This window comes from Lissotriton vulgaris, chromosome 2_2 (genome assembly GCF_964263255.1).
Source record: "Lissotriton vulgaris chromosome 2_2, aLisVul1.2, whole genome shotgun sequence".
Lineage (NCBI taxonomy): Eukaryota > Metazoa > Chordata > Amphibia > Caudata > Salamandridae > Lissotriton > Lissotriton vulgaris.
This window is the reverse complement of record NC_141688.1, coordinates 304,029,979-304,051,874: the sequence shown is the minus strand read 5'-3', so window position 1 is coordinate 304,051,874 and position 21,896 is coordinate 304,029,979.

Genomic DNA, 21,896 nt, shown 5'->3' with positions numbered 1-21,896 from the left:
AGATAGAGAAATGGAGTGTAGGCTCTCTGAACTCAGAATTTGATAACACATGTTTTAATAAAGGTGGCTTTTAAATTGTGTGTTTGAAAATGCCACTTTTCAAAAGTAGGCATTTTCTTGTGTAAACATTCTGGGGCAGATTTACAAGGTCTGGCGCTTCTCTGCAAATCAGCAAGGATGTGCCAGAAAACTTGCGACACGCAAAACTACCCGTGCGCCATCACTGATGCGCCGCATTTACAATGCGGCGCACCATGGCGCACGGATGGGTGGATGCGTGTCGCATCCCATGGCGTAAGGGTGACGCATTGCTGGAGCCGTGTCTCAAGTGTGACCCGGCTCCAGCAATGCTCAGGGGCGTCCTATGCCTAACATGCTGCGTCACTCCTTACGCCTGCTTCAAGTCGGCGCAGGGTTTTGACGAAGCATGGCCATAAAAGTGACTCAGTGAAATCTTGTAGATTTGCTGCAAATCTGCTTAAAGAAGAATCTCCAAGGGCTTGTCTTTGCTTACCACCTGTTCTGAAGTCTCATGGCCACAAAACCAACCCACTGGCCAGCACCTGGACTCCTCTGTGGACACCTGTATTCAAAAGGGCTCCAATTCCCGTTCCTGGGTCCTGAGAATTGTGTGGTTGGTGCTGCAAAGCAAGAAGAACCACTCCGACGCCACCAGCGGCACCGCAAACTTCTCCGAGACCAAGGCCACAGCTCGTGAAGTATATTACAGACAGCCCTGCCTGCAGCGCAGCTCCAACGCCCTTTGACGCCTGCTGTTATCAGCCTTACCCACGCTAGCGCTCGCACTGAGGCCTTCACACTGCCAGCTCCAGCATCACGTTTTCCCAGAGCAGATAACCAATGAGGATGACTTCATATACTCTTCAACGTCACATCGCTTCGCCTCAATGGAACTGATGCCTCTTAGCTGATGCCGCCTAACCTCCCCTGTCTTGGTTAATACCTCACCTCCTCAAGGACTTAACGCCTCGCTTCCCCCATGGCAGAAAGGAGCTGGCTTTGCCTCAGCAACTGACACCTTACCTCTACGATGCTGTGCATCATTCATATTTACAAAAAGGGGTGGTGAGGGACAGAGTCTCTGAATTAAACAGAAAGCTCTCACCCAGTCAAAAGATCAGGGCTAGATCCAACACCGTTTTTTAGCTCACTGCACCATCCCAGTTTCAGAACCTGACTGTATGCAAATTAGTCTGTTCCTGTCCCAGTGCATGATGGGAACAGGACAAACCAAACTACAGAAGCCAATTCTTACACTGGGAAGGAAACAAGCTCCCGGGGACCGGTTTCTGGCATTACAGCCGTCTTCGGCCCGGTTTGCTTGAATCCTGATGGTGCAATGAGCAAGGGTCTCACATCTGAGAATACCCTTCCACGCTTAGGGTGGACAAAAATATTTACAAAAAGGGGTGGTGAGGGACAGAGTCTCTGAATTAAACAGAAAGCTCTCACCCAGTCAAAAGATCAGGGCTAGATCCAACACCGTTTTTTAGCTCACTGCACCATCCCAGTTTCAGAACCTGACTGTATGCAAATTAGTCTGTTCCTGTCCCAGTGCATGATGGGAACAGGACAAACCAAACTACAGAAGCCAATTCTTACACTGGGAAGGAAACAAGCTCCCGGGGACCGGTTTCTGGCATTACAGCCGTCTTCGGCCCGGTTTGCTTGAATCCTGATGGTGCAATGAGCAAGGGTCTCACATCTGAGAATACCCTTCCACGCTTAGGGTGGACAAAAATATTTACAAAAAGGGGTGGTGAGGGACAGAGTCTCTGAATTAAACAGAAAGCTCTCACCCAGTCAAAAGATCAGGGCTAGATCCAACACCGTTTTTTAGCTCACTGCACCATCCCAGTTTCAGAACCTGACTGTATGCAAATTAGTCTGTTCCTGTCCCAGTGCATGATGGGAACAGGACAAACCAAACTACAGAAGCCAATTCTTACACTGGGAAGGAAACAAGCTCCCGGGGACCGGTTTCTGGCATTACAGCCGTCTTCGGCCCGGTTTGCTTGAATCCTGATGGTGCAATGAGCAAGGGTCTCACATCTGAGAATACCCTTCCACGCTTAGGGTGGACAAAAATATTTACAAAAAGGGGTGGTGAGGGACAGAGTCTCTGAATTAAACAGAAAGCTCTCACCCAGTCAAAAGATCAGGGCTAGATCCAACACCGTTTTTTAGCTCACTGCACCATCCCAGTTTCAGAACCTGACTGTATGCAAATTAGTCTGTTCCTGTCCCAGTGCATGATGGGAACAGGACAAACCAAACTACAGAAGCCAATTCTTACACTGGGAAGGAAACAAGCTCCCGGGGACCGGTTTCTGGCATTACAGCCGTCTTCGGCCCGGTTTGCTTGAATCCTGATGGTGCAATGAGCAAGGGTCTCACATCTGAGAATACCCTTCCACGCTTAGGGTGGACAAAAGTATTTACAAAAAGGGGTGGTGAGGGACAGAGTCTCTGAATTAAACAGAAAGCTCTCACCCAGTCAAAAGATCAGGGCTAGATCCAACACCGTTTTTTAGCTCACTGCACCATCCCAGTTTCAGAACCTGACTGTATGCAAATTAGTCTGTTCCTGTCCCAGTGCATGATGGGAACAGGACAAACCAAACTACAGAAGCCAATTCTTACACTGGGAAGGAAACAAGCTCCCGGGGACCGGTTTCTGGCATTACAGCCGTCTTCGGCCCGGTTTGCTTGAATCCTGATGGTGCAATGAGCAAGGGTCTCACATCTGAGAATACCCTTCCACGCTTAGGGTGGACAAAAATATTTACAAAAAGGGGTGGTGAGGGACAGAGTCTCTGAATTAAACAGAAAGCTCTCACCCAGTCAAAAGATCAGGGCTAGATCCAACACCGTTTTTTAGCTCACTGCACCATCCCAGTTTCAGAACCTGACTGTATGCAAATTAGTCTGTTCCTGTCCCAGTGCATGATGGGAACAGGACAAACCAAACTACAGAAGCCAATTCTTACACTGGGAAGGAAACAAGCTCCCGGGGACCGGTTTCTGGCATTACAGCCGTCTTCGGCCCGGTTTGCTTGAATCCTGATGGTGCAATGAGCAAGCCCTGATCTTTGGACTGGGTAAGAGTGGTCTGTTTAACTCAGACACTCTGTTCATCACCACCCCCTTTTTGTAAATCGTTTTTGGCCACTATAGGTGTGGCAGGGTATACTCAGACATGAGTCCCTTTCTCACTGCTCCATCAGGATTCAAGCAAGCCGGGCCGAAGAAGGCTGAAATGCCAGAAACCGGTCCCCGGTAGCTTGTCTCCTTTCTGGTGAAGAATTGGCTTGGTAGTTTAGTCTGCCCTGTTCCCATGATGCACTGGGCCAGGGACAGACTGATTTGCATATAGCCAGGTTCTGAGCTGGGATGGGGCAGTGAGATAAATAACGGTGATGGATCAAGCCCTGATCTTTGGACTGGGTAAGAGTGGTCTGTTTAACTCAGACACTCTGTTCATCACCACCCCCTTTTTGTAAATCGTTTTTGGCCACTATAGGTGTGGCAGGGTATACTCAGACATGAGTCCCTTTCTCACTGCTCCATCAGGATTCAAGCAAGCCGGGCCGAAGAAGGCTGAAATGCCAGAAACCGGTCCCCGGTAGCTTGTCTCCTTTCTGGTGAAGAATTGGCTTGGTAGTTTAGTCTGCCCTGTTCCCATGATGCACTGGGCCAGGGACAGACTGATTTGCATATAGCCAGGTTCTGAGCTGGGATGGGGCAGTGAGATAAATAACGGTGATGGATCAAGCCCTGATCTTTGGACTGGGTAAGAGTGGTCTGTTTAACTCAGACACTCTGTTCATCACCACCCCCTTTTTGTAAATCGTTTTTGGCCACTATAGGTGTGGCAGGGTATACTCAGACATGAGTCCCTTTCTCACTGCTCCATCAGGATTCAAGCAAGCCGGGCCGAAGAAGGCTGAAATGCCAGAAACCGGTCCCCGGTAGCTTGTCTCCTTTCTGGTGAAGAATTGGCTTGGTAGTTTAGTCTGCCCTGTTCCCATGATGCACTGGGCCAGGGACAGACTGATTTGCATATAGCCAGGTTCTGAGCTGGGATGGGGCAGTGAGATAAATAACGGTGATGGATCAAGCCCTGATCTTTGGACTGGGTAAGAGTGGTCTGTTTAACTCAGACACTCTGTTCATCACCACCCCCTTTTTGTAAATCGTTTTTGGCCACTATAGGTGTGGCAGGGTATACTCAGACATGAGTCCCTTTCTCACTGCTCCATCAGGATTCAAGCAAGCCGGGCCGAAGAAGGCTGAAATGCCAGAAACCGGTCCCCGGTAGCTTGTCTCCTTTCTGGTGAAGAATTGGCTTGGTAGTTTAGTCTGCCCTGTTCCCATGATGCACTGGGCCAGGGACAGACTGATTTGCATATAGCCAGGTTCTGAGCTGGGATGGGGCAGTGAGATAAATAACGGTGATGGATCAAGCCCTGATCTTTGGACTGGGTAAGAGTGGTGTGTTTAACTCAGACACTCTGTTCATCACCACCCCCTCTTTGTAAATCGTTTTTGGCCACTATAGGTGTGGCAGGGTATACTCAGACATGAGTCCCTTTCTCACTGCTCCATCAGGATTCAAGCAAGCCGGGCCGAAGAAGGCTGAAATGCCAGAAACCGGTCCCCGGTAGCTTGTCTCCTTTCTGGTGAAGAATTGGCTTGGTAGTTTAGTCTGCCCTGTTCCCATGATGCACTGGGCCAGGGACAGACTGATTTGCATATAGCCAGGTTCTGAGCTGGGATGGGGCAGTGAGATAAATAACGGTGATGGATCAAGCCCTGATCTTTGGACTGGGTAAGAGTGGTCTGTTTAACTCAGACACTCTGTTCATCACCACCCCCTTTTTGTAAATCGTTTTTGGCCACTATAGGTGTGGCAGGGTATACTCAGACATGAGTCCCTTTCTCACTGCTCCATCAGGATTCAAGCAAGCCGGGCCGAAGAAGGTTGAAATGCCAGAAACCGGTCCCCGGTAGCTTGTCTCCTTTCTGGTGAAGAATTGGCTTGGTAGTTTAGTCTGCCCTGTTCCCATGATGCACTGGGCCAGGGACAGACTGATTTGCATATAGCCAGGTTCTGAGCTGGGATGGGGCAGTGAGATAAATAACGGTGATGGATCAAGCCCTGATCTTTGGACTGGGTAAGAGTGGTCTGTTTAACTCAGACACTCTGTTCATCACCACCCCCTTTTTGTAAATCGTTTTTGGCCACTATAGGTGTGGCAGGGTATACTCAGACATGAGTCCCTTTCTCACTGCTCCATCAGGATTCAAGCAAGCCGGGCCGAAGAAGGCTGAAATGCCAGAAACCGGTCCCCGGTAGCTTGTCTCCTTTCTGGTGAAGAATTGGCTTGGTAGTTTAGTCTGCCCTGTTCCCATGATGCACTGGGCCAGGGACAGACTGATTTGCATATAGCCAGGTTCTGAGCTGGGATGGGGCAGTGAGATAAATAACGGTGATGGATCAAGCCCTGATCTTTGGACTGGGTAAGAGTGGTCTGTTTAACTCAGACACTCTGTTCATCACCACCCCCTTTTTGTAAATCGTTTTTGGCCACTATAGGTGTGGCAGGGTATACTCAGACATGAGTCCCTTTCTCACTGCTCCATCAGGATTCAAGCAAGCCGGGCCGAAGAAGGCTGAAATGCCAGAAACCGGTCCCCGGTAGCTTGTCTCCTTTCTGGTGAAGAATTGGCTTGGTAGTTTAGTCTGCCCTGTTCCCATGATGCACTGGGCCAGGGACAGACTGATTTGCATATAGCCAGGTTCTGAGCTGGGATGGGGCAGTGAGATAAATAACGGTGATGGATCAAGCCCTGATCTTTGGACTGGGTAAGAGTGGTCTGTTTAACTCAGACACTCTGTTCATCACCACCCCCTTTTTGTAAATCGTGCATCATTCATAGACTTCTTTTCCAATGTACTATTGTTCGGAGGTCCATGGGACTCCGTGCCCCACTTTTGCACCAAGTCAGCGACGTAATTTGGATTTGTGCCTGTCACAAAATCGTAATCGCCCAAGGTGGAACTTTTTGTTTCTACAAGTTCTCTTTTTTTAAGTAACCGATTTAAAAGTGATATCTTGATACATGCATGTTGCATATAGGAGGCGGGCTTAGTATATGGTGCACACTTATTTAAGTGAAGCACCTTCCACTAATCCAGACAACCCTTATGGTGGTTTTAGTGGTCTTAGACAACCATAGAAAGCTGTGGAGAGCAGCCTTCATGATCAGTCAAGAAGGAGTGTTAGTTAAGCAGCTTGTATTACCAGATCTAATCTGTTGGACTTGGCCTTTTTCCCCCAAAATTTTTCGCTTTTGACCCCCTTATTAGGATGTCTCCCCCATGGGATTAAACCTGTATAGGCCATGAGTGGTGTGAGACCCCTTTTGAAACATGTAATTACCTGACATAATGTGAGCACTTGTGTAGGAGAGTAGGGTCTGCAATCCTATGATCACCCAGATTTTTTGCTTTTGTTTCACTGGTTTACGACTTTCTCTGGCTGTGGGCCTGCTAATCAGACCCACAGCCTGGCTGTTCTCTTTCTAAATTACGATATGTACCCTAGGTGCATTTACCAATTGGTACTGGGCCACCTTATCAGACCCCGTAACGCAGGGCATAGGTGTACCCAGGGCCGCCAGGGGCTGCAGCATGTATTATGCCACCCCTGGCTGGCCTCTTAAATTTGACACAACTGGCTGCACGACAGCTGGGGCGAAGACGTGTAACCACCCTTCGCTTTAGGTATAGTAGCCCTATATCTAACCATACAATGGACACCCGAGTCCCTATCAGTCACTCCTATGGCAGGCCTTATCAATCCTGAAGGCAGAGTGCGTGGGCTCGTGTGAGCTAGGTTCAGGCCCGAGCCGAGCCCGGCTGCAGCTTGCGGAATCAAGACCCAATAGCTGTTCCATGATAACGCGTACCATATCGGTAACTCCGGTATCGTGTTATCAAAGCATGTCGAGTAAGGTGTCATACGAATCGGGGTGCTGCCCTCTCACCAATTCTGGCGATGAGGTTAGTATCCCACCCTTCTAGAGGGACACGACATGTACGTAACTGTGAACCCCGGTTAAAGTTAACTGAAGCCTCAGCTCCACAAAATGGATGCTGCCACCACAGACACAAGTCTGACCTCCTGCTGCTGGGAGTCCTTCCAGCGAGGAGCACTTGGACAAAGGGTTTCCTGTCGAGGGCGCTGTTCGCACCGTCCCAGACAGGGTTTGTGTATTCTGGGTAGGTAGGGCTTTGGCGAGAAGGTGACTGCGGAGTGGCACCCCGGTGCTCACTACGCATCTGCCGGTTAGAACCAGTTCCAGGGGCGACAGCCCTGGCCTGGGGAAAGCCCGGCAGGGGAGAGGGGAGTAACTACCCCCCTTCCTGGTCCCACCCTTAGGGCAGGACCTAGTCATGTACCCACCCCTTTCTTTAGGATAAAGACCGGAGCGGGGACCCTTCCAAATTAGATCATCTTTGAATCAAGAACTACTTTCTACGAAAGGACACTCAAGACTCTTCTCAAGATTTCTCCCTTGTGGCTAAGGAGTAGTCACCCTGCGTCAGCGGGCACCAACTAAGAACTCTGCGGTTTGCTGCAAGTCCTTCCTCAAGGATCCGACGGCCCAGCTCGACGAGAACCGGCTTCCCTGGCACCTCTGACCTCTATCCACGTCATCAGCTCAGCTGTGATCTGTGGGTGCGACGAGACCTCGAGGGACCGGCCATCATCAGAACCTGCACGCTCTTAAAAACCAGCACGACCATCGAGGTAACTCTCTGGTGAGTGCTCTGGGGTCCGAGAAGCCCCGATCCTGAGCCGCTCTAGCACCGAAGTGCAGTCTCCCAGCATCTCCACGATCTGCGTGGGGCCCTTCTGCTCGCTGCTCAGCACGTTGTCTGGTCACTCGCCGCTGGCTTGTGCCCTTCTGTGACGACATCCGAGAATCATCACTGCTGGTCTGGTTGCTCCAGACTGGCCCTTGCTTCCATCTTTGCAAGAAGCACCCCGGACCCTCCTGGTCCACTCAAGACGCCATCTTAGGCCCACCCCGTGGCCCTGAGATCTGCCAAGGCTTGTTGCCCCATCCTGGGCCCAGCGACGCCGACAGCATCATCCTTCGTGGGACAGCTCGCACCTCCACCGTGGTCGCCGACAACGCCTCCTGGTCCGTGAGACTGCAGAGCCTAGCGTCGCCCACTCACCTAGTCGAGGTGACGGCCAACCGGTGCCTTCCTGGTACCCTCTGACTACTGGCTAGTAGTACGAACTTGGTCCCCTCTGCTTTCAGGTTTCATCAATCTCCGATCCAGGCTTGGATCTCTACGAACTATTCAGCACTGGTCGCCGGCCAGCAACTCCTTTCTTCCGGCTCCTGGCTCGTCAGCGAAGACCCCGACGCCTGTAAGACTTGTGCAGCCGCAGCCCTCGTGGCTAGGTAACTCGGCATTTCGGTGCCTGCATAGCCTCCTTACTCTAGGGTCCCGAGTCCCTCGCTTCCGACTTGCCTTATCGGGTCCACCCGAGACCTTAACCTTTCCGTGTCCTCGGACACTTGTTTTAATTGTGCACTTGAAGTATTTGCTAAAGAGATTTGGTTTGTGCTTAGTACCCTGTCCTCATAAAGAGTGCAGGGCTGTTGTGATTCTTAATAAATATCCTGTTTATTTTCATAACACTTGTGTGGTGTCCTTTCACTGGGTGTTCAAGGGGTACATGTGTGGTAAACAGCTGGCTTAACACGCCCTCTCGAGTCTTTAGCCTTAGACTGCTCGTATCCACGCTACTAGGATAGCTGGTCTATAGGTTGACTTACAACCAAACACCATAAGGGTCGTTGGAACGATACATAGCGGTCGCTAGAATAGCGAACGTTGCATATCGGGCCAACTTCTCACATTGGTGAGCAGCGGTTGGGATTTGAGCTTGCTGTTGTTTTACCACACGTATCCTAAGAATATCTTGTTGAAAGATCGCACAAGTACTGTTAGTACATATAACTAAAAGCTTAGAATACTCTGAGTTCTACTGAACCAGCTGTTGTAGCTCCTCAAGGCTTAGCACACCTTGGCTACAACTCTTAGCAAGGGAACAGTAGGTAAACACATAGTGTAGGTAGGTGCATCACTTACACCACACTAGAAACAGTATGTCGGACAAAGGAGGAAACTCTGGGTCTCCCCTTGTGTCAGTTGACCCTCCACAGGTCATCCCTTCAGGATATACTGTGCTGAGCTTCAAGGAGTTGAGACGGTTGTGTCACTCCAGGAAGATTCAGCAGGGGTCTAACCCCACAACATCCTTTCTGATTGGTCTCTTGGAGACTTATGATGCCAGGAGAGCTGAGAAACTTCGTAGCTCTTCTAATCCAGAAGGAGACATGCCTCCCCTCGAGGGAACCCGAGACGATCCTGACCTCATTCACCTCGCAACCGAGAACGAGGATGTGGAGGAGGATGAGGATGAGGATCTCTCTGGGGATGAGGCAGATAAGGGACAGGTAGAAGTCGTCAGACTTAGCAGGTCCAACTTAAGCAAACATGATAGCGGTACTGGGGGACCCCTGGGGCCACTATCAGGTCAGCTTAACATTGGGAACGGACGAGCCAGATCTCTGTCAAGAGGCTCTGGCAGATCCCTTCAAACCAATGGCTCTGACAACTCGTCTCAGAGAGGGATGACGTCCCCCCAGAGGAGAGTGTACGAAGCTAAGGAAAGGGCAGCTAATCTAAGGATTGAAAGGGAAGAACTTGCCCTGGCCAAGGAGAGGCTTGCCTTTGCAAGAGAGCAACAGTTAAGTGGGGTAGTCCCCACTGGTGGCAGCAATGTACCTAGTAATAGGGAAAAGAGTTTCGATACGAAACACCTTGGTAAGATAGTGCCCCCCTTTAAACAAGGGGACGACATCCACAAATGGATTACTGCTTTGGAGAGGGCCTGCACTGTGCAGGGCGTTCCCCAGAGTCAGTGGGCAGCTATCTTGTGGCTCTCCTTTGAAGGAAAAGGAAGAGACAAGCTCCTCACCACAAGGGTAGAGGATGCTAACAATTACCAAATCTTGAAAAATACGCTCGTTGAAGGGTTCGGCCTAACCACTGAACAGTACAGGGTGCTGTTCAGGGATACCCAGAAAACGCAGTCTCAAGATTGGTCTGATTTTGTCGATTGTGCCACTAAGGCTTTTGAGGGCTGGTTGCTGGGCAGTAAGGTTACTGATTACGAAGGATTGTATAATTTGATGATGAGAGAACAAATTTTAAACAATTGTCAGAACCAGTTGTTGCATCAGCATCTTGTCGACTCGGATCTGACCTCTCCCCAAGAATTGGGAAAGAAGGCAGACAGATGGGTTCGTACAAGAGTTAAACAGAACCAGGGCCAGAATCAAGGTGGTCAGAAGAAAGCAGACCAGAAGGGTAAAGATTCTAAAGGGGAACAAAGTGACCAGAAGTCTTCGACAGGTCCCCAACAACCCAAAGAGGGTGGGGGTCAGGCTCCCCAAAAGAAGAAAGAAGGCCAATCCAAAAGATGGTGCCAGTACTGTAAAAGTAAATCTCACTGGTTTAGTGAGTGCACCAAGAAAGGAGGAGGGCAGACTCCTGCCACTGCAGCCCCTAAGGCACCTGTGCCCCCTAGTACAGTCAGCAGTGGTAGTGCGCCTCCCAAGGGTTTAGTAGGGTTAACCCTGGGTTCTGAGGGGCGTGACAACTTAGTTGGCACACTCACTCAGGCTGTCCTTGTCAGTACAGGGGACGTGGACGTGTCCCCTGACGTAAGCCCCAATTCTTTGGGCAAATACCGACAGACGCCTTTCATAAATGGAAAGATGGCTCAGGCCTATAGGGACACTTGTGCCAGCGTCACCATGGTGACGCCTAACTTTGTGGACCCTGGACAGATCATGCCAGGTACAGAATTCCTGGTGACCAATGCAAGCAATGTCACTACCAATCACAGTATGGCAATTGTAGCTTTCTCCTGGGGAGGGGTAACTGGCCAAAAGAAGGTTGTAGTTAGTCCAGACCTCCCAGTGGATTGTTTGTTGGGCAATGATTTGGAGTCGTCACAATGGTCAGAAGTGGAGCACCGGACTCACATGGAAATGTTAGGTTTGCCAGCACATGTGTTCGCCGTGACTAGGTCACAGGTCAGGAAATGCCCCACTGAACAGGTGCTGGATCCTGGAACAAAGGACCAGACACCTCCCAAGAAAAAGAGCAGTAGGGTTAAGGCTGCGCCTTCCCCCTTGCCCCAGGTCGAGGATCAAGTCTCGGAGGAGGCTGACCTACAGGAATTGCGGGAAACTGAGCCTAGGGAATTCGAACTTGATCAAGTTGAATTCTTGGGTTCAGGGGGACCCTCAAGGGAAGACCTGGGGAAGGACCAGTTAGACTGCCCTTCTCTTGAACCCCTCAGACAGCAGGCTGCTGCTGAGGCTGCTGGGAACGCCACAGGTACCCACAAGGTATACTGGGAAGATGGACTCCTGTACACTGAGTCAAGAGACCCCAAGCCTGGCATGACCAGGAGGCTGGTTGTACCCTTGTCTCAGCGTGGTTTCCTACTTACCTTGGCCCACGAGATTCCCTTAGCAGGTCACTTGGGCCAGACGAAAACGTGGGACAGGCTCGTCTCACACTTTCACTGGCCTCACATGAACGAAGATACCAAGGAGTTTTGCCGCTCCTGTGTCACTTGCCAAGCCAGTGGTAAGTCAGGTGGCACGACAAAGGCCCCCCTTATACCACTGCCTGTGGTGGGGGTACCCTTTGAACGGGTGGGGATCGACATCGTCGGTCCCATGGAACCACCTACAGCATCAGGACACAAGTTTATACTGGTGGTAGTGGATCATGCCACCAGGTATCCTGAAGCTATTCCCCTTAGGACCACTACAGCCCCTGTTGTGGCAAGAGCCCTAGTTGGAGTGTTCTCCAGAGTGGGCTTCCCTAAGGAGGTCGTCTCCGACAGAGGTGCAAACTTTATGTCGAGCTACTTAACTGCTATGTGGAAGGAATGTGGTGTTAACTACAAGTTCACTACACCCTATCACCCACAATGCAATGGGCTTGTTGAGAGATTCAACAGGACCCTAAAAGGGATGATTCATGGACTACCGGAAAAGCTTCGGCGTAGATGGGACGTCCTGATCCCCTGCCTCTTGTTCGCCTACAGAGAAGTCCCACAGAAGGGGGTTGGCTACAGCCCTTTTGAACTTTTGTACGGGCATCCTGTAAGGGGACCCCTGTGTTTGGTGAAGGAAGGATGGGAGAGACCTCTCAAAAAGCCTGCAACCAACATAGTGGACTATGTGCTTGGCCTCCGCTCGTGGATGGCTGAATACATGGAAAAGGCATCTGAAAACCTTAAGGCCAGCCAAGAACTCCAAAAAGCTTGGCATGACCAAAAGGCTGTCTTGACTGTTTACCAGCCCGGACAGAAGGTGTGGGTGTTGGAGCCAGTGGCCCCAGCAGCACTCAAGGACAAGTGGTCCGGGCCCTACACCATCCTGGAGAAAAAGGGAGAGGTCACCTACCTGGTCGACCTGGGAACTCCCCGGAGCCCCCACAGGGTGCTCCATGTCAACAGGCTAAAAGCATATGTCGACAGGAAGGACATGAGTTTGCTCATGGCCCTAGATGAGGGACAGGAGGAGGAGAGTGACCCTCTCCCCGACCTGCTCACTCAGAATCCTGACGATGGATCGGTAGATGGTGTTGTCTTTTGTGGCAGCCTCGCCGAACATCAACAGAGCGACTGTAAACAGGTTCTTCAGTCGTTCAGACATATGTTTTCTCTAACACCCAGCCAGACCGATTGGTGTACCCATGAGGTTGACACTGGTGACAGCTTGCCCGTGAAGAGTAAAATCTACCGGCAGCCTGATCACGTTAGAGACTGCATCAAGAGTGAAGTGCAGAAAATGTTGGAGCTGGGAGTCATTGAACCCTCGGATAGCCCTTGGGCTAGTCCCGTAGTTCTAGTGCCGAAACCTCACACCCAGGGTGGTAAGAGAGAGATGAGGTTTTGCGTAGACTACAGGGGTCTCAATGCAGTCACTAAGACTGACGCCCACCCAATACCAAGGGCAGACGAGCTTATCGATAGATTGGCTTCGGCCAACTACCTAAGTACGTTTGACCTGACAGCTGGGTATTGGCAAATCAGGTTAGCCGAGGACGCCAAACCTAAAACCGCATTTTTAACCCCTGGTGGGCATTATCAGTTCGTGGTGATGCCCTTCGGTCTGAAAAATGCACCTGCCACCTTCCAACGGTTGGTGAATCAAGTCCTTACTGGGCTGGATGACTTCTGCGCGGCGTATCTTGACGATATCGCTGTCTTTAGCTCCACCTGGGAGGATCACCTGGTCCACCTGCGGAAGACGTTAGAGGCACTGCAAGCAGCAGGTCTCACTATCAAGGCCACCAAGTGCCAGATAGGGCAGACACAGGTTGTATACCTGGGCCACCTTGTAGGTGGAGGCCAGGTTCAGCCACTGGAGAGCAAGATACAGTCAATCAGGGACTGGGCTCCTCCAACCACCCAGACTCAGGTTCGAGCTTTCTTGGGCCTGACTGGATACTACCGGAAGTTTGTCAGGAACTATGGTTCCATCGTGACACCATTAAACGAACTGACAAGCAAGAAAATGCCAAAAAAGGTTCAGTGGACAGCGAGCTGTCAAAAAGCATTCGATGACCTAAAGCAGGCCATGTGCACGGCGCCTATCCTCAAGAGTCCGGACTACTCCAAACCATTCATTGTCCAAACAGATGCTTCTGAGTTGGGTGTGGGAGCTGTTCTTTCTCAACTGAATTTTGATGGTCAAGACCAGCCCATTGCTTTTATAAGTAGAAGGCTGACCCCTAGAGAGAAGAATTGGTCAGCTATTGAGAGGGAGGCCTTTGCTGTGGTTTGGGCCCTGAAGAAGCTGAGGCCATACTTGTTTGGCACTCACTTCAAGATTCAGACCGACCATAAGCCCCTCTTGTGGCTAAATCAGATGAAGGGTGAAAACCCCAAACTGCTTAGGTGGTCCATTTCCCTACAGGGGATGGACTTTACCGTGGAACACAGACCTGGTACTGATCATGGCAATGCCGATGGGCTCTCCAGATATTTCCACTTAGAACAAGAAGACTCACCTGGTCAAGGTTAGCTTAGTGTTCCGACGTTTGGGGGGGGGTCATGTAGGAGAGTAGGGTCTGCAATCCTATGATCACCCAGATTTTTTGCTTTTGTTTCACTGGTTTACGACTTTCTCTGGCTGTGGGCCTGCTAATCAGACCCACAGCCTGGCTGTTCTCTTTCTAAATTACGATATGTACCCTAGGTGCATTTACCAATTGGTACTGGGCCACCTTATCAGACCCCGTAACGCAGGGCATAGGTGTACCCAGGGCCGCCAGGGGCTGCAGCATGTATTATGCCACCCCTGGCTGGCCTCTTAAATTTGACACAACTGGCTGCACGACAGCTGGGGCGAAGACGTGTAACCACCCTTCGCTTTAGGTATAGTAGCCCTATATCTAACCATACAATGGACACCCGAGTCCCTATCAGTCACTCCTATGGCAGGCCTTATCAATCCTGAAGGCAGAGTGCGTGGGCTCGTGTGAGCTAGGTTCAGGCCCGAGCCGAGCCCGGCTGCAGCTTGCGGAATCAAGACCCAATAGCTGTTCCATGATAACGCGTACCATATCGGTAACTCCGGTATCGCGTTATCAAAGCATGTCAAGTAAGGTGTCATACGAATCGGGGTGCTGCCCTCTCACCAATTCTGGCGATGAGGTTAGTATCCCACCCTTCTAGAGGGACACGACATGTACGTAACTGTGAACCCCGGTTAAAGTTAACTGAAGCCTCAGCTCCACAAAATGGATGCTGCCACCACAGACACAAGTCTGACCTCCTGCTGCTGGGAGTCCTTCCAGCGAGGAGCACTTGGACAAAGGGTTTCCTGTCGAGGGCGCTGTTCGCACCGTCCCAGACAGGGTTTGTGTATTCTGGGTAGGTAGGGCTTTGGCGAGAAGGTGACTGCGGAGTGGCACCCCGGTGCTCACTACGCATCTGCCGGTTAGAACCAGTTCCAGGGGCGACAGCCCTGGCCTGGGGAAAGCCCGGCAGGGGAGAGGGGCGTAACTACCCCCCTTCCTGGTCCCACCCTTAGGGCAGGACCTAGTCATGTACCCACCCCTTTCTTTAGGATAAAGACCGGAGCGGGGACCCTTCCAAATTAGATCATCTTTGAATCAAGAACTACTTTCTACGAAAGGACACTCAAGACTCTTCTCAAGATTTCTCCCTTGTGGCTAAGGAGTAGTCACCCTGCGTCAGCGGGCACCAACTAAGAACTCTGCGGTTTGCTGCAAGTCCTTCCTCAAGGATCCGACGGCCCAGCTTCCCTGGCACCTCTGACCTCTATCCACGTCATCAGCTCAGCTGTGATCTGTGGGTGCGACGAGACCTCGAGGGACCGGCCATCATCAGAACCTGCACGCTCTTAAAAACCAGCACGACCATCGAGGTAACTCTCTGGTGAGTGCTCTGGGGTCCGAGAAGCCCCGATCCTGAGCCGCTCTAGCACCGAAGTGCAGTCTCCCAGCATCTCCACGATCTGCGTGGGGCCCTTCTGCTCGCTGCTCAGCACGTTGTCTGGTCACTCGCCGCTGGCTTGTGCCCTTCTGTGACGACATCCGAGAATCATCACTGCTGGTCTGGTTGCTCCAGACTGGCCCTTGCTTCCATCTTTGCGAGAAGCACCCCGGACCCTCCTGGTCCACTCAAGACGCCATCTTAGGCCCACCCCGTGGCCCTGAGATCTGCCAAGGCTTGTTGCCCCATCCTGGGCCCAGCGACGCCGACAGCATCATCCTTCGTGGGACAGCTCGCACCTCCACCGTGGTCGCCGACAACGCCTCCTGGTCCGTGAGACTGCAGAGCCTAGCGTCGCCCACTCACCTAGTCGAGGTGACGGCCAACCGGTGCCTTCCTGGTACCCTCTGACTACTGGCTAGTAGTACGAACTTGGTCCCCTCTGCTTTCAGGTTTCATCAATCTCCGATCCAGGCTTGGATCTCTACGAACTATTCAGCACTGGTCGCCGGCCAGCAACTCCTTTCTTCCGGCTCCTGGCTCGTCAGCGAAGACCCCGACGCCTGTAAGACTTGTGCAGCCGCAGCCCTCGTGGCTAGGTAACTCGGCATTTCGGTGCCTGTATAGCCTCCTTACTCTAGGGTCCCGAGTCCCTCGCTTCCGACTTGCCTTATCGGGTCCACCCGAGACCTTAACCTTTCCGTGTCCTCGGACACTTGTTTTAATTGTGCACTTGAAGTATTTGCTAAAGAGATTTGGTTTGTGCTTAGTACCCTGTCCTCATAAAGAGTGCAGGGCTGTTGTGATTCTTAATAAATATCCTGTTTATTTTCATAACACTTGTGTGGTGTCCTTTCACTGGGTGTTCAAGGGGTACATGTGTGGTAAACAGCTGGCTTAACACGCCCTCTCGAGTCTTTAGCCTTAGACTGCTCGTATCCACGCTACTAGGATAGCTGGTCTATAGGTTGACTTACAACCAAACACCATAAGGGTCGTTGGAACGATACATAGCGGTTGCTAGAATAGCGAACGTTGCATATCGGGCCAACTTCTCACAACTTGTAAATATCCCCCATTTTGAAAATGCACCTGACTGAAATGTATTGTATTTTAAAATGGATGCCATGGCCTGGGTAGTGCCACCTGACTGCGTTAGGTTGGCGGTCTAGTCATTAATACCCAGCAACCCCTAGCTTTTGGAGGGAAAGCCTGGCACCCAGGGTGCTCACCCCCTCCCCTAGAACCAGTTTAGGCTAGATGTGCCAACATTCTAGAAGGTCCTGGCACTGCCTGGGAGGAGGGTATAAATAGGGGGAAGTGTCACCAGAGGTTTAGTCAGCGCAGGGACAAGGAAGGGAGGGGGACCTGTTGTGAGGTGCTACCGCCACATGGGCCTGTGAGCTGGGCCCTGCACCCCTATAAACCCCCCCCTCTGCTGTCCCCATGGGCCCCTGACAAGGGAGGGCCCCTACCCAGGTCCCTGACACTGTGGGAACCGGGAGTTACGCCAGCGCTGCGATGAAGAAGCGCCCAGGAGGTGAGAAATAGGATTGTCCACTCCCCCTGCTGAAGCTGTGACCCTGTGGAAGTACTGGGTCGTGAGGAGCTGCCTGAAGGAACTGTTGCCCTTGTGAGGTACTGCCCGGCAAGCGCTATTCTGAGGAGGAGTGTGCCCTCGAGGAACTGTGTCTATTAGACTGCCCCTGGACTGCCTATCAAGCGCTATCTGGGGAAGATTAGGCTCCTAGGAACTGTCACCCCCCCTTGTAAGCACTGCCTGTCAAGCGCTATAATTGAGAAGCGCTAGGAACTCGAACTGTGCCCTGCATAGCGCTGTGTGGTGAAGCGCTGAAGAGCAGTGCGCTGTAAATAGCGCCATCTGCTGAGGAGAGTCGTGCTGTATGGGCTGAGGAAACTGTGAGGAGAAACAGCGCTGAGGAGCCTACCCTCGTGTCAGCGCGCTGTCTGCCTTATTATTAATTAATTACAAGGGAGCCTACCCCTTATCGCCGCTGGGATTCACCGCCGCGGTCCGGCGTGGGTGGAACCCCCCCACTGCTGACGGCCTCGTTGCGGCGGCCCCCGGTGCCAGGAGAGGGCCGCCGAGGTGGAGTGAGGGCCGCGCTGGGCCCTGAAGCCGCCGTCTACCTCGTCACGTGACGGGGGCCTGACCGCGTCATCGGCCCGCCCCCGCCGCGCACTGATTGGCCAGCGCGGCCGTGACCCCTGAAGGCCGCGCAGGGATTGGTTATCGGCCAAGAAGGCCGGGAGAAGGGAAATCGAAGCCCCGGGTCCCCGTGAGGTAGGAGGGGGACCCGGGTGAAGCTCCGTTGCGGGGCCCCCGTGACGAGGAGGGAGCCCCGAGAGAAGCGACCGTCGCGGGAGGCCACCCCGCTGGTCTGTGCCCCACGCGAGGGGCCGGTGAGGAAGGCGGGGCCGGGGCACGCTGTCGGTGCCGGCCCGCCAGAGCGAGGAGAGCGTCGCCAAGCCCTAGGTCCCCGTGAGGCAAGGGGACCCAGGTGAAGTGTTGGTGCGGGGCCCCCGTGCCGAGGAGGGATCCCCGAATTGGATCGACCGAAGCGGGAGGCCACCCCGCCGGTCTGTGGTCCTCAGTGAGGGGCCGGGGCACATTGTCGGTGCCAGCCCCGCCCCCTCCAACGAAGCCGTCTGCAGGAGCCTTGAAACGTGGGAGGAAAGCCAGGCAGGCTTCCCCCACGGGTGCCCAGACACCGTGTTGAAGCCCCAGGCCCCTCTGAGAGAAGGAGGCCCGGGTGAGGAGAGAGTGGCCGTCCAGAGGCCGTTTTGGAACCCCTGGGCCCCGGGTGACGCCGCGGAAAGGGGGGCCTCGAGGCATATTGTCGGTGCCTGGTCCCCCCCTGCAGAGGAGACCCCAAAGGACGCCCCGCAGAACCTATTGAGCCTGGTGAGTGGGGCTTGGATTAAACTGTGTGGAGGTCGGGGCACAGGGTCGGTGCTCGCCACAGGACTTGTGCTAGCCCCTGGAAACTGTACTGAGTTTCATTGGCCCTATTGATCCCCTTTTTAAGCCTCTAGACTGGGCCGGGACATTACTGAGGCCCCCCCGGGATGGGTACAGGGACAAGTTAACCCCTAGCTAGGTGTTAGGCCCTGCAGAGTGAAGGGCTGGGTAATTTAGCCTGGTTGTTAGTGGCTTGTTTCTCCCTGGGTCCTGCAAGGGTTAATTGCCATGTTTAATCCTAATTAGGATACTGGTTGCCTAGGGTAACGCAGCGTCTTCATGTTACCTGTCAAGGTGTGGTGCGCCACTGCGCCTAGTGTTATGGTCTGCTGATTACCCTGCTAAGGTGGTTATGCAAATGTTATGCCTACACTAAGGTTATTGAGGCCTAGGTATACTGTGGTTTTACACCTGATGGGTGATCGTATGCTTTTGCGCCCTGTTAGTGCCGTGGTGCCCCTATGCTGGCCTGAAGAGTTATTCCAGGCCCCTGTTATGCCCCTGGTTAATGAGCCTGCCGTACTGATTTCTTACAGGTGCTCCTGACTAGTATGTGCTGTAATGCTTTGTTGTTGTTTTTCCCTTACAGGGGTGGGGTTGGCGTTGTCACGCATGAGGTGTAGTTATGCTAATATGCAACTTACAATTTCAGCCAACCTCTCAAGGATGAAGGCCTGAGTAGGCCCTGCCTGATGTGTAATTCCCTAGGTGGAGGGGGGAAGAAACCTGATGTTTTATTACAGGTGTTCCTGCTTAATGTTAATGCCAGGTGATTCCTATTCTCTTTGCAGGAGTCGCCAATGCCAGCTATTTTGGGTTCTTACCCCTAATGTTTGGTTGCATGTTTAATGGGCGAATACGCCAAGTGCATTTTTCCCTGATATAGGTGTCATTGATGTTACGTGCCAAATGCTAACCTTTTGATATTACAGCATGGACTTTGGACTACTTCCTATGTAAATAATCCCCCCTTTATTTACTTGGCTCTGGTGCCAGTTGGCACCGTGTTATGATGACACTGTTAATGCATTTTTGCCTTGCAGGTTGGAGATACTAAACTGCTTAATTTTCCAACTCAAATTGGTGTCCTGCCTCTTTTGTAGTGTGCCTGGTGTGTTGACTGTGGGTACTGCGTGAGTGCTTCACATGTCCTCCAAGTTTGGCCTGCCCGCTTGATGCCATGCTACCCCCTTTGAGACTTGGGCAACCCCCATTTCCAACATAATCATAAAGTGTAGATTAAGTGAAAAGAATCACACAGTGTATTTATAAAAATATGTTTATTTATTATACAAACCTCACAAACACATTGGTGTATCTCCTACACGGCGATATAAACACAAATACACACAATACTTCAATTGTAAGCAGATAAGTAAGCACAATACACATTGGTCTTCAGGGGGAGACTAAACCATATGCTAAGAAAGTGGATTGCGAACTGCAACTGAAGTCCGAACTTAGACCAGGAGACTCAGAAGAGCTGGGGACCCAAGGAACCACCCAAGGTAAGTACCCAGGAATCCCATGTAGACTGTGTGCAGAGTGGAAACACAGCTGCATACCCAACAGAAATCAATGGAAAAGTCGCAATTTCAGTTTTGAGGAAAAAGTACCCTTCCCAGTGGACCCTGAAGAAACCCATTGAAAGACAGAAGGTTGGAGAGTCACCCACCCCATGGGAACCCCAGGAAGCAGAAACCTATACCAGTGAAGCCGGGTGCATAGGTGTAAAGTGGCATCAGAAACTGCCGCAGACCACAGTGGAGGACTTTTTTAAAGATGCCACTGGTGAAGACTGTGCAGGAGTCCGGTGGAATCCAATGGTGGATTCTTGAAGAGAAGAACCTAGAAACGTAGGGGACAGAGTCTATGCCACTTAGAGGTGACCCCGAGGCACAGAAGAGCAATAACCACCGATGACGAAAGATGCAGGAGTGATGATGGGGACCTTGTTGCTGCAAGCTGTGGGCACCAGGCGATACTGTGGAAGACAAGGAGACATCAAGAATTGTCCCACGTTGGAAGTCAAGGACCAGAGGGTCAGTGCTTGGCAGTAGCATCAACAACACTTGGCAACAGCAACAGATGTGGAAAGCAATAAAGGAGCAGTGTTAGGACCGCAATGTCCAAAGGACTCACCAAGTGCAGGAGAGTCATGCAGTCCCAGAGCAAGCAGGGGAGCCCACTGAAGTAAAAGAAGACCCTCGAGAGGACCCACAGGTCGAAGGCACAGGAGTTGCAAGAGGACCTTGAACAGCTCACCAAAGATGAAGGCCCACGGTGAAGAGCATTCAGTGAGGATGATGATCTTGGCAGAAAGTGATGCTGGTGGCTGGAGCTTCTTGTAGCCGGAAGATCTCTTGAGTGCAGAGCCAACAAGTCGACGCAGTGCTCAGGGGTCCGGTCCCAGTGGTTCAGATGAGGGATACTGGCCTTGAAATTGCAGTGAGTACAGGTCAGGTCTTGATGGAGTTGCAGAACCACCACCTGTGTTGCTGAGCCTTTCGTAGTTCGTGGGACATCAGGAGCAGCAGACCGGTCTGCTTTGTTGCGGTGCATGCAGATTCAGGGGAGTGACTCTTTCCCTCCAAGAGAGAATACTTTGGGTGTGCTTGCTGCCCATAGGTCTGTTGAAAATCCTGGATTAAGCACAGACAAAGGTGATGAAGAAAATTTGCAAAACAGCGAGACCAAGAGTAGCAGGAGTCTTCCATGATTCAGTCTCGGTTCCAGACGTAGTCCAGCGAAGTCCAAGTGTCCAAACGGTCAAAGAGTGATGTGGTTTCAGCCTTGAGTCTTGTCCCATGGGGAATCTGAGGACCAACCCACAGGTAAGCCCTTTTGTACCGTAAGAAAGGGTTTAGGATGTCTCAGTGGTCCCTACCAGAGGAGGTGCAAGACAGAAGTAATGATACTTTCATGCTCTTTGTCCAGTTTCACGCCAGAGTGGGAGCCAAGGTCTCTCAGAACTGGATCTAACTAGAGTATGCAAAAAGGGGATCAAATGGGTCCTTCAAAGCAGTCTGGGGTGCTGGCAAGCGCCCCCACCCCAGCCCAATAGACTAAGTCCTGTCTGCGAGGTGGCCACTCCTCCCTGTGACAGGAAACCTATTGTTCTACCTTCTCCTGCTCAAGCTTAGCTCAGCAGCAGGAGGGCAGTATTGTGTCAGGGGTGAGCATAAGCACTAGCTTGCGGGCATATCCTGGTAGGCTGGTACCGGGAGCACTGGGGGCTTCCCGGA